Source organism: Protopterus annectens, chromosome 17.part0 (assembly GCF_019279795.1).
Source record: "Protopterus annectens isolate FY-2018-M chromosome 17.part0, PAN1.0, whole genome shotgun sequence".
In the NCBI taxonomy this organism is placed as follows: Eukaryota; Metazoa; Chordata; order Ceratodontiformes; family Protopteridae; genus Protopterus; species Protopterus annectens.
In genome coordinates this window covers 770399485-770412455 of record NC_056751.1, presented here as the reverse complement: position 1 = coordinate 770412455, position 12971 = coordinate 770399485, and positions in this window count along the sequence as shown.

The following is a 12971-nucleotide window of genomic DNA, read 5'->3' as shown; positions in this document are numbered from 1 at the left end:
ATATGGCTGGCTAGATTATGTCACCTCCAGATGATTCTTGTTGTGATACTGGGGATATAAGTACAGGGCATGAACGTTCTGAAGTCTGAATGTGAGGTGAAATTTGATGGTCATCAGGCATGGGGAAAGCAAACAGACACACACACTCACAGAAACACACAAACAGCCTGATAAAGTAACAGTTGTGTTGACTGTAAGAGACATTCTAACAAAAAATCAGGTGGAGGTTTTATGATAGGGATTAAAGATAGTTATGAGACCTGTGATTATTATACGTTCAGTGATAACACCAATACTATAGACTGTGTAACTGTGACAATAAAGATAACCTTGGAACATATAACAATTGTTGGAGTGTATAGACCACCAAAGTCAAGTGCAGATGATGAAGAGGAATTCATACGTTTCTTATATGAAACACAGGAGGGAAGAATAATATTAGCTGGGGACTTAAATAGTTAAAGTACTTGTAAGTAAGTAATAGGTAGAATGCATGTACCCGTGCACTTGTTACATGGGACATGAGTGATAACAGTCCATGAAGTATCACTTCAGTTATCTGCTGAACAAAAAAAACAAGTGGGTAACCTAAATACTTGCTTATAATAATGTAGAGTGTTGTAGCTGCTTTATGCTTTATAAAATACATCAGTGCAGATTGTTATACCATGCATTATAAAATACTTGAGTATAAATTTTCATACAGCATTATAGGTTCATAGGTAGGTACTAGGCTATCTGCCCGAGGGCATTTATAAGCCTAGCCAGAGTGTGTCGGATTTCGCCATCCCATTGATTAATTAACTGAGCCACTGTCAAGCACAGCCAATGAAGAGATCCCAGGGGTGTATTTTCTGTTCCCCTTCCACTTGTCAAGGCTTCTCTTGAAGAGTGTTAGTGAGGGACCCTGCCTAATCTAGTTAGGAATTTTGTTCCAAAGCATGGGGAGGCTCTGTGACAGGAATCTATCCCTCCAGCATGTTCTATTTATTGTTGTGGCGAGGTTTAGCTGACTAGAGCATGTGGCTCGCAGTGACTTGGATTTCTTTAGGTGGAGCATGTCCATCAATCCTGAGTTGGACATGGCTTTGTAAGTCAGGCAGAGATCACCTCTGAGTAAGCGATATGCCACTGAGTACAGCCGGAGTTTTTTCATTTGGGCTGAATAGGACATATGTTTGAGGCCAGTAATCCTCTTGGTGAGGTGCTTTTGTGGGCTTTCCAGCTGTTGGAAGTGTCTTGTGAGGTACATCTCAAATGGGGAATTGTACTCTATAATGGGTTTGATGAGCGATGAGTAGAGGGGTACTATAACCTCTTTATTTCTAGATGCGATCCCCTTAGTAATTAGATGGGCCACATAGAAGGATTTCTTAACTACTTTGGCAATATGATTATCAAAGGAGAGATTACTATCTACCTGGGTCCCTAGATCTCTTATTACCTCTTCTGTATTAAGGGGGCTGCCACCTATGTGGTAATTCATGGGTGTTTTGTTTTTCCCAAACGGGATGACTATGCATTTTTGGCATTTTGCTTAGGTGTCTGTCTCAGTAAGGCCTTTTTGAAGGATGTCCATGTCAGCCGGAGAGTCAATTATGGCTCCCAGTTTGTAGTCATCGGCGAACTTGGTTAGCCATAGTCCTCCTGTGTTTGCCTGTACTTCTGAGTACTTCTGAGAAATATATGCCGAAGAGTAGGGGTCCCAGAACCGAGCCTTGCGGGACACCACTTGTGACTGGTTTAGAGTATGCTATTCTTACCGTGTGAGTTCTGTCTGTAAGCCAGTTGGCAACACATCTTGTGACATAGGGGTTTATGTTCAAACTAGTGAGTTTTTCTATAATACTCGAGTGAGGAATGGTGTGAAACGCCTTGGCGAGATCAAGGTAGGCTGTGTGAACCACCTTCCCCTCATCTATGGCCTTGGTGACTGTCTTGAAGAAGTCAACCAAGTTTAGTAGGCATGATCTGCACTTAACAAAGCCAAACTGGGTTGGGTCAAGTGTTTGGAGGTTCTCGATGTCTTTGTTAATGAGTTCCATGATGAAGCGCTCCATAGCCATGCAGACCAGGCTAGTCAGGCTTATGGGGCGATAGTTACCAGGGGCAGTTGTGGCCCTTCCTTTGTGGAGCGGAATAACTGTTGCTGTTCACCATTCTATGGGCATGTAGCCTGTGGAGAGGCTGAGGTTGAACAGCATGTTTAGGTGGGGGGGGGGTAGTTTGTTCTGTAGTTCATACAAGACGCAGCCTGGGACAACATCTGGCCCCAATAATGCTGTGTTTTTGGCTTTTGAAAGGGCTGTTTTCACCTGTGCTTCTGTGATTTCCGGGACACTACACTTTTCTGGTATTGTTGTGGGCCCTTTTGAAGGTGAGAGGGAGGTGAAGTTTGCACTGAATCTGTCTGCTAGTATGTTGGCAATATCAGTAGGTTCAGTATATTTTGTGCTATTTTGCACTATCTCAGAGCATATCTGCAAGTTGCCACTTAGATTCTTGACATAGCTAAAGAAGGCTTTGTGGTTATCTTTCAAATCCTTGGCTATTTTTCTTTTGAAGTTAGCCTTGGATGATTTTATGAGGGACCTTAGTTTCTTACTGATACTGATCAGGGATGTCTTTCCTTATTGGGATTTGTTTTTTTTTTTCTGAACTAGTTTCCTTCTTTTTTTGTATAACCTGTTTATGACAGGGGTCCAACAGACTGGTTTCCTTCTCTTAGGGGAGTGAGTCTTGGTTTTGCTAGGGATGGCATGATCCATGCATCCTTGCAGGTGCTCATAGAGTGCAATTGTAAAGGATTCTGCATCTTGGGCAACATTATCCTTTAGCTTGGGGGCTGTGAAACTTACCACCTCTGTCTTAAGTAAGGTGAAGTTTGCTTTGGAAAAGTTTTTCACTGTGATTTCCTTGGTTGGGGGTGGTGGTGGGGTGTGGACGTTCAAGGTGATTAGTTTATGGTCTGATCTAACCATTGACGGGTTGACCTCTGGTACGGAGCACCTGTCGCCCATGTTGGTGATGACCAGGTCCAATATGTTGTGGCCTCTGGTAGGGGACTTTACCAGCTGATCCAGGGCATTTGAGTTGATAAATTCCAGGAAGTGCTGAGGCTGGGCATTTGTACTCAAGTAGTTTTCCCAGTTAATGGTAGGGTAATTGAAATCTTCCAATATCAGGGTGTTCAGTAGGACCTTCATGTTTTCCAGTGTCTCCAGAAAGGCAGAGTGGTGGTCCTGGGTCATGGAGGGTAATCTGTAGCAGGCCACAATTTGCATTGCAGATTTGCCTGATGTTAGTTGCACATGGATGATCTCAGAGGTATCATGCTGCGCCATTAACCTGGAGGTGTGGGTATCCTTGATGAATATTGATACACCCCCTCCTTTTGTGTTTCAGTCCATGTTCTGTGGCCGAAATATGTGGTATGAGTTATAGCCCAGTAGTGCTGGAGTGCTCTCTGGAGCCTTGAACCAGGTTTCAGTTACTGCACAGATGTTGAAGTTCTCCATGCTTAGGAGTGCATCAAGAGTATGCATTTTGAGATTTAAACTCCTGGCGTTGAGTAGCATAACCCTAATTTTTTTACTTGTGCAGTTTACGGAGGTGGGTTTGAAGTTTGAACCTTGCCTAAAAAAGGCATTATGGGGGCAGCAAGAGCCTTGGCCAGTATTCGAAAGCCAAGGGGTGACAGGTGCAAGCCATCTCTTGTGAAGCAACACGGCTTGTCGAGCATGTCATCCCAGGCTGACAGACACTGGATCCCTTTTGAATAACACCAGAAGCTTATCGAATTGTTGAAATTGATAATTTTTTTCTTTATACTGAGGTATCATTCTTGGTGAGGCAGGATGCTACTCAGGGTCAGGGTCAAACCCGCCTGGGCTACATGATCAAAGAGCTCTTACATGTCTCTTTTCATGTAGTCCAGGGAGGTACATCTCAAGTCATTCACACCAGCATGAACAATGACAGAGTCATATTTGTACTTGTTCTGGAGTGATCTGTGTGCTTATGTTATGTGGCGGATTCTGGCTCCCGACAGGCAGCTAACAGTAACCTTCTCCTTGACCAGCCTAGTGAGTGGGGCGTCAGTGTGCCTGACTATTGAGTCACCTATTACTAGTGTGTTAGGTATGTTATTTCGCCTTAAGGGCTGTGATTGTGCAGCACATTGATTTTGTGTTGTCTGGTTTGTGACGGGAGTTGCAGGTTTTGTGGGTGTCTGCTTTAGAGCTCTCTGATGCTTTTGCAGGTTTTTATTTAGAGCCTCCGAGTATGATTTTGTGTATTTATGTGTATATTTTTGCCAGTGCTGGTTTAGTAGGTCTATGCGAGGCTGGAGGTGTGGTGCAAGTGTTAACCTTCTCTTCATGATTGTCTGTTCCAGTCTTGGGTGGAGATACCTTAGCCTCCAGCTTGGCTGTATAATTGCATCTCTCGCATATGTTAGCATTTTGTGGTAGGAGGAGAGGGCTGTTTGTGTACATGAGGCAGTTGTAACATTGCCTCAGGATACCAAGGTTCACCAGCTGGACTGGAGAGTACACCTTAAGTTGCCCTTTGGTCATGCCTGAATAGTAGGGTGAGCTGCTTAGTCGCTTGGTTGGTGAGGGGTGGATAAAGATACTTGCCCTGCTGGGCAGTCAAGTGTCAGGGTATATTAGTGCTTGCTATTAGGTCTGAGCAAGTGCTGGACTGTAGGATGCTTTTTGAGTGCTTAGGTTGAGAGTTAGACTAGTTTTAAGTGAAAAACTGAAGAGGAGACTTAGTAGAGGTGGGAATAATTTAACCCTAGCTAACCAGTGCTGCTCAGCGCATAAAACCATGCAAACGCGTTTTTTAAACTACTAACTTTGGACTGGAACTACTCCTCCATGGACAGGTGGCTGCTCAAAGTTCCCCTCTCTCACAGGGGAACAGAGAAACTTCCCTCTATCCAAGTAGGGTATGGGCAACTCAGAAACTTTTAATATAGCCCTGAATTCAGCACTAGCCTGAAAACTGGGCTATACTAGATTAGAAAGGCTGGAAACAAGATTTTTTTTTTTAAAAGATAAGGCAAAAACAGTAAAAAGTGCACTTAAAACAGCTTTAAACGACTACAAGCGATCAGAAAAGGCTATCACACTTTAGTGTGTAGCCTACAACAGTTAAACAATTTATTTAAACAAAAAAACAACTTTTTTAAAAATGCAGGCAGTCAAATAAGTACAATATGTGAAAAAAACAAGCTTTTAAATCACAATAAGTGCTGCATTTAGGCGGAAAACAGTTAAGCACAGCAAGAAAATACAGAAAACTGATACTCAATCACTCCAAAGTCTCTCTTTTAAGCTAGAAGGCTTATATTAGTTTAAGGCTTTTTAGTGCTTTCCAGTAGGTTAGTTACAGGAAAGATGGGAAACAAGCGCAGATGTGGTCTTTTAAACCAGAAAGATGAAAGAGATGGAACAACTTCCTGAATGGTCAATAAACTACAATTCCTGGGCCAAGAACCACTCCTCTTGTGGAAGACAGGCTCCCTAGTACTTACCACTCCCACTGATAAGCTAGAAGGCTACACTCCAACACAAAGGCTTGGGGGGCTCAGAAGCTTACAAATGGTCCTAGATACAACAAATCTGTACCTGGACTAGACTAGTTATGAGAAAGGTGGAGATCAAGTGCAAACACAGTCTTTAAAGCCAGAAAATTGAGAGAGATGGAAAAAAAACTGCCCAAACGGCCAATGAACTACAATTTCTGGGCCAGAACCGCTCCTATTGTGGGAGATGGGCTACCTAGTGCTTACCACTCCCACTGATAAGCTAGAATGCTTTCCTCCAACACAGAAAGACTTGCGGGGCTCAGAAGCTTACCGACAGTCCTGGATACAGCAACTCTGTATCAGGACTAGGCTAGTAACAGGAGAGGTGGGAAACAAGCGCAAGTGTGGCTTTTAAACCAGAAATTTGAAAGAGATGGGAAAAAACTGCCCAAACTGCCAGTAGCTACAATTTTTGGGCCAGGAACCACTCTTGTAGTAGATAGGCTACCTAGTCCTTACCACTCCCACTGATAAGCAAGAAGGCTTCCCTCCAACACAGAAAGGCTTGGGGGGCTCAGAAGCTTACAAAGAGTCCTGGATACAGCAAATCTGTACCTGCACTAGACTAGTTACAGAAAAGTTGGGGAACAAGTGCAAATGCAGGCTTTTAAGCCAGCAAGTTGAAAGAGATGGAAAACTGCCCAAACGGCCAATAAACTATAATTTCTGGGCCAGAAACCTCTCCTCCTGTGGTAGATAGGCTACCTAGTGCTTACCACTCCCACTGATAAGCTAGAAGGCTTCCCTCCAACACAGAAAGGCTTGGGGGGCTCAGGAGCTTACAAATAGTCCTGGATACAGCAAGTCTGTATCTGGACTATATAAGTTACAGGAAAGGCAGGAAACAAGCTAGGATTTTTTTTTTTTTTTTTTTACAGAATAGCAGCTAAAACAGCAGTAAATACAATTCAAATGCAGTGCAGGCTAGCGCACGTGTATCAATATTATGGCAAATACAGTTTAATTCAATGCAATTAAATTAACAATTAAATTAAATTAAATTAACAAATGACTAAAAAGCAAGTGCAGAAGGCATTAAATTAGAAGGCTACTAACGAGCAGTAATAAGTGCAGAGTAAGAGTGACTGAACAGATAACAGCACGCAGAACAGCAATTAAGACAGTTACAGTAAGAGCACCTGAATATATATATATATATATATATATATATATATATATATATCTATATATTATTTTTTTTGAGGGAGGGAACACAGCAGGATTAAGAGGCTACAAGGGTTGACCTTCTCAAATGCTCTCTTTGTACACAGTAGGAGTGCCTGAAATCAGAATATGATCTCACTGCACTCAGTTGAGTGAGCAAATGAGATGGGCCCAGAAGGAGTATCCAAACACAAACTTACACTTTTCACTATAAATAATGCCGATATCTGCTTCGCTGATTACTTTTTCTGAATGTAGATTGTCATGCAGTATTAATTTTCACTATGAATAATACTAATATCTACATCGATGATTACTTTTTCTAAATATAGATTGTCATACAGTATTAATTTTCGCTATCAGTAATGCAGATATATACTTTGCTGATTACTTTTTCTGATTGTAGATTGCCATACAGTATTAATTTTTGCTATTAGTAATGCTGATATAAACTTTGCTGATTACTTTTTCTGAATGTAGATTGCCATACAGTATTAACTTTCACTATGAATAATGCCGATATCTACTTCGCTGATTACATTTTTAAATGTAGATTGCCATACAGTATTAATTTTCGGGTCAATATTAGATCAGCGAATGCTTAAAAAAGCGAACACTGATTCATCGAACTTATGTAAGCGAAAGCTTACAATCTCGAAATGTCAGAACAGTGACTTTTTTCCTAGGGAAAAATATCGCTGTTCCAAAACACATACATACAACACAAGCACACCAAACAAACAGCAATCTACACACATACACCTAAAATCTCACACCTAACCCTACACTAAACTATACACACACCACTAACTATCCACTTACCATAACCCAAACACTAACTCTAAGATCCGTCACTATCGCACACTCATCTCACACGCTCCCTAACCCTAACTCACCTAACCCACCCAAACCCTCACGTCCACACAATCGCACACATACCTAATCCACGCCCTAACCCTAACCCACCTAACCCGCCCTAACACTAATATCCACACAATCGCACACTTATCTGGACCCGACCCATATCTTTCCACCAGAGCACTGAAAATACCAAAGCAGCAGAAACGGACAACCAAATTCTTTCCCTAGGAAAAAAATTGTGTTTCTGTTGATTTGATATTTTCAACTTTTGCTTACCTAAGTTCGATGAATCAGCATTCACTTTTTTAAGCATTCGCTGATCTAATATAGACCCTTAATTTTCACTATGAATAATGCCGATATCTACTTTGCTGATTACTTTTTCTAAATGTAGAATGTCATACAGTATTAATTTTCGCTATCAATAATGCCAATATCTACTTCGCTGATTACTTTTTCTGAATGTAGATTGCCATAATTTTCGCTATCAGTAAAGCCGATATATACTTCGCTGATTACTTTTTCTGAATGTAGATTGTCATACAGTATTAATTTTCACTATGAATAATACTGATATCTACATCGATGATTACTTTTTCTTAATATAGATTGTCATACAGTATTAATTTTCGTTATCAGTAATGCCGATATATACTTTGCTGATTACTTTTTCTGAATGTAGATTGTCATACAGTATTAATTTTCACTATGAATAATACCGATATCTACTTCACTGATTACTTTTTCTGAATGTAGATTGCCATACAGTATTAATTTTTGCTATCAGTAATGCCGATATATGCTTCGCTGATTACTTTTTCTGAATGTAGATTGTCATACAGTATTAATTTTCACTATCGGTAATACCGATATATACTTTGCTGATTACTTTTTCTGAATGTAGATTGTCATACAGTATTAATTTTCGCTATCAGTAATGCTGATATATAGTTCGCTGATACCTTTTTCTAAATGTAAATTGTCATACAGTAATAATTTTCACTATGAATAATACCAATATCTTCGCTGATTACTTTTTCTAAATGTAGATTGTCATACACTATTTTCACTATCAGTAATGCCGATATATACTTCACTGATTACTTTTTCTAAATGTAGATTGTTATACACACTGATTACTTTTTCTAAATGTCGATTGCCATGCAGTATTAATTTTCACTATCAGTAATGCTGATATATACTTTGCTGATTACTTTTTCTAAATGTAGATTGCCATACAGTATTAATTTTCACTATGAATAATACCGATAGCTTCGATGATTACTTTTTCTGATTGTAGATTGTCATACAGTATTAATTTTCACTATGAATAATGCTATCTACTTCACTGATTACTTTTTCTAAATGTCAATTGCCATGCAGTATAAGTTTTCACTATGAATAATACCGATATCTTCGCTGATTACTTTTTCTGAATGTCAATTGTCATACAGTATTAATTTTCACTATGAATAATACCGATATCTACTTCACTGATTACTTTTTCTGATTGTAGATTGTCATACAGTATTAATTTTCACTATGAATAATAGCGATATCTACTTCGCTGATTAATTTTTCTGAATGTAGATTGCCATACAGTATTAATTTTCACTATGAATAATACCGATATCTGCTTCACTGATTACTTTTTCTGAATGTAGATTGCCATACAGTATTAATTTTCACTATGAATAATACCGTTATCTTCGATGATTACTTTTTCTGAATGTAGATTGCAATACAGTATTAATTTTCACTATGAATAATATCAATATCTACTTTGCTGATTACTTTTTCTGAATGTAGATTGCCATACAGTATTAATTTTCACTATGAATAATACCAATATCTTCGCTGATTACTTTCTCAAATGTAGATTGTCATACAGTACTAACGCTTGCTATCAGTAATGTCGATATATACTTCACTGATTACTTTTTCTAAATGTAGATTGTTACAGTATTGATTTTCACTATGAATAATGCCGATATCTACTTCGCTGATTACTTTTTCTGAATGTCGATTGTCATACAGTATTAATTTTCGCTATCAGTAATGCTGATATATACTTTGCTGATTACTTTTTCTAAATGTAGATTGCCATACAGTATCAATTTTCACTATGAATAATGCCAATATCTACTTCGCTGATTACTTTTTCTTAATGTAGATTGCCATACAGTATTAATTTTCACTATGAATAATACAGATATCTTCGATGATTACTTTTTCTGAATGTCGATTGTCATACAGTATTAATTTTCACTATGAGTAATACCGATATCTACTTCGCTGATTACTTTTTCTTAATGTAGATTGTCATGCAGTATTAATTTTCACTATGAATAATACCGATATCTTTGATTACTTTTTGTCCTGCTTGTCATTCTTCAGTAAATAAGATGAAATCTAATACAAATCAAAAGTACAAAGAAAAATACAAACAATTCTTATGAGATACAGATGTCAATAATGGTTAATACAGATAATATTTATTTAATGGAAAATATAAATATTTATTGTAAGTGTAATGTATAAAAATGATGTGCTGAGCTGCGTTGTTGTTTAGTCTGAAACACTTTGTGCTATTCTTTAAGATGTTAGAGATTTAGTACTGTCAGTACACTGAGTGACATAACGTTTAGACATGAGCGCACCTAATTCCTTTGCAGACTACATTGCACATGAGTCATCTATAGGGTTATGATTCTGCAGCAGGTGCTGGATGAAGGAGGTTTGGCTACAGCATACATAACAGTACAGAAATGTGTTACTCTAATAACCAAAGCACTAAATGATTTCTGTACTGTGCACCTTGTCAGTCATCACATTAATCAGAAAAAAGAAAACACATTATTGCTTCATGTTGTACGATTGCGTGACATCTGTCCCAAGGTGATCTCAATCTGTTGTTTTCCTTTAAGGTCATAGTAAACTAGCTGATAGAATCATGTCACCACAACTGCTGTGAATTGCACCTCAGTCCAATGCAGAGATTTCCCAAGTGTCATTTGGAAATAACTTGCAAATCACTGTATATAATTATACAAAACAGTAGATGTATGCCATCTGTCACATGAGAGGCACACACAAAATCACTCAAGTGAATTTATTGAAACGGTGGGAGTTAGTGTCCCAGTGATAATTTCTTATTTGTTTTAATTACAAAGCATACTTTTCTTTTGGCCCTTTGGAAGATAAACCACTTGACGCATTGCATCCCCAAAAGCTTTTAACAATGACATGTTGAAAAGACAGACACGCAGAATCACATGAAAAACTTATCAGTGAATGTAACTCATTCTCACATAATTACTTAGAGTAGAATGCAGGTTTCTGTTAGCAGGATTACATGTAGGCTTTTCTGTAATTTTATGTTTTTTTTTAAACAGGCTTGCCTGCTTGGAATTTAATTTGAAACCTGAAGTGTTTTTAAAGTAAATTCTGTAACAACAGCTATGTATAAAACCCCGTAAACATGAGTATGAATCCAGTGAGTCTCACCTTTCAGTGCTGTAAAGGGGAATTTTCTGTTTGTCAACATTTAATAATTGTCAAAGTACTACTTTAAGTGGATTACATTGACAGAGTTCTTTATGTTGTTTTAAGCATAAAATAATGCTGAATTAATAAGAATTAGTTACAGTGGCAGACCTATAACCTTCCTTCCATACTGATGCCCTTATTCCTTTGCTCTGACTTTATTTCATGCCCTTCAAGTCATACATGCACACCCAATGATTCTGCATATTACATAGTCCCACCATCCACCATATGGATATTGCATAGTCCCACCAACTTACATGTGGATATTACATAGTCCCACCACCCAGCATGTAGATATTACATAGTCCCACCACCCAGCATGTGACTATTACATAGTCCCACTGCCCAGCATGTGGGTATTACATAGTCCCACCACCTAGCATCTGGATATTACATAGTCCCACCGTCCAGCATGTGGATATTACGTAGTCCCACCAGATTCCCACCGGACCCACGGAGTCCCATCTCCCAATTGGAGGGATTGGGATTTCTTTAAGTGGAGCATGCCCAACAGCTCTGGGTTTGACATCGCTTTGTATGTTAGGCAGAGATCACCTCTGAGTAGGCGATATGCGACAGAGTAAAGCTGGAGTTTTTTGAGATGGTCTGCGTAGGGCATCTGTTTGAGGCCAGTAATCCTCTTTGTGAGGTATTTCTGCAGGCTTTCCAGTTGTAGATGTCTTGTGAGGTACATACCAAAAGGGGTGCTGTACTCTATAATGGATCTAATGTGTGACGAGTAGAGGGGAACAATGCCCTCATTTTTCCTGGATGAGAAACCTTTTGTGATGAGGTGTGCCATGTAGAAGGATTTCCTGACTACTGTGGTGATGTGATTATCAAAAGAGAGACTACTGTCCACCTGTGTCCCAAGGTTTCTTATCACACTTTTGGTGTTAAGTATACTACCACCTATGTGGTAGGTCATGGGTACATAGTTGTTACCAAAGGGGATGACAATGCACTTTTTGGAATTGAGCTTGAGGCCATGGCTTTGACACCAGGCAAATGTCTCAGTGAAGCCATTTTGTAGGATGTCCACATTATTAGGAGTTTCAATTATGGCTCCTAGTTTGCAGTCATCTGCGAACTTCATTAGCCAAAGACCTTATGTGTTAGCCTGTACTTCAGGGAAAGGAACCAGGACTGAACCCTGTGGTACTCCACTTGTCACTGGTCTGAAATTGGATTTGGAGTCTGCTACTTTCACAGTGTGGGTTCTCTCAATGAGCCAGTTGGAAACCCATCTTGTGACATAGGGATTTATACCTAGGTTAGTAAGTGTATCTATAATTACAGAGTGGGGGATGGTGTCAAAAGCCTTGGCGAGATCTAGGTAGGCTGTGTGAAGCACCTTACCCTCATCTACGGCTTTGGTGAAAGCTTCAAAGAAGTCTATCAGGTTTAGGAGACATGATCTGCCTTTTACAAACCCGTACTGAGTAGGGTCCAGAGTTTGGAGATTACCAATGTCATTGTTTATAAGTTCCATGATGATACGCTCCATGGCCTTGCAGACCAGGCTCATCAGGCTAATGGGGTGGTAGTTCCCAGGGACTGTGGTGGCTCCCCATTTGTGGAGTGGGATAACTGTTGCTGTGCACCATTCAGTGGTCACAAAGCCTGAGGTGAGGCTATGACTGAACATGGTACTTAGGTGGGGTGCCAGTTCATTCAGTAGTTCATGTAGAACTCAGCCTGGGATGTTGTCAGGTCCCATGGATGCTGTGTTCTTGGCTTTGGAGACTGTGTTTTTTACCTGTGCAGCCATGATTACAGGAACTTTGCATTCTTCCGGTAT